Genomic DNA, 804 nt, shown 5'->3' with positions numbered 1-804 from the left:
TTGCTTTCCTGATTTCAGCTGCACTCTTCTCATTGTTGGCATACAGAAAAGCCATCAATGGCAGGTATATTGTTTCATGCCTTTGACATGTAAGTGCAAGGGTAGTGTTGATGTTGGAGGTATAAGTTGATATAAGTATGATGGCCAATTGCCTATGGATAGATTAATCAAGTTCAAGGTTTGTAGGACTAAATTGAGGAAAAGATTACCGGGGCAAAATCTGTAAGAGATTAACGTATTTGAGTATGATTGGATATCAGTATTTGTTAGGTGGAGCAGAACCAATAATTAGCTGGTTAGTCAGGGGAAAGAGAAGGGATCCATGTGCCTCTGAGAGGGGTTTTAAAGTTAGAATTTAAGCGAACTCAGTGATTAGATTTGTGCTTTAGAAAGATCACTTGTATCCATGTGGTTATTTGTTTAGTAAGATTTATATCTGAAAGCAAATAAATTGATTGTGAAATTCCTCCAATACAATGATACTATATACAGAAACAAAAAATAGGTTGGATACTAGGAGATGAGAAACATATTTTGGGTCCTGACGCTGTCAGAGAGATAAGGTATAGGAAAGAGAAGTTGTGAAGATACGAATTAGATGTGAAAATTGTGTTTTTGTGAACATTGAGTTACCCAAGGATTAGAGTCACCATATTCATCTTTGTAAGCTCAGTCTCTTGTACCTATTATGCTCATAAAATATTTTCCTCTGGGCTGAAAATAGCAGTGAAAGCATAGATGTGAGCTGTCCATATAGAGGTTTAATGGTCAATTAAAATCAAATAAATCAGGAACCATGGCTTG

This window comes from Dipodomys ordii, unplaced genomic scaffold (assembly GCF_000151885.1).
Source record: "Dipodomys ordii isolate 6190 unplaced genomic scaffold, Dord_2.0 Scaffold222, whole genome shotgun sequence".
NCBI classification, from domain to species: Eukaryota; Metazoa; Chordata; class Mammalia; order Rodentia; family Heteromyidae; genus Dipodomys; species Dipodomys ordii.
The sequence above is the reverse complement of the archived record's forward strand: the minus strand, read 5'-3'. Positions refer to the sequence as shown.